Below are 261 nucleotides of genomic sequence, written 5' to 3' on the forward strand. Positions count from 1 at the left end.
AGAGACTGAAGGAAGGACAAGCCAGCCTAATATAGCTGTCTCCTGAGAGGCTCTGACAGTACCTGACTGATACAGAAGTAGAGGCTCACAGCCATCTATTGGACTGAATACAGGGTCCCCAATGAAGTAGTTAGAAAAAGGACCAAAGGAGCTGAAGGCTTTGCAGCCCCTTGGGACGAACAACAATATGAACTAACTAGTACCGCCAGAGCTCCCAGGGACTCAACCACGAACCAAGGAGTATACATGGTGGGACTGATT

The sequence above is a fragment of the Mastomys coucha genome, chromosome X, assembly GCF_008632895.1.
Source record: "Mastomys coucha isolate ucsf_1 chromosome X, UCSF_Mcou_1, whole genome shotgun sequence".
NCBI lineage: Eukaryota > Metazoa > Chordata > Mammalia > Rodentia > Muridae > Mastomys > Mastomys coucha.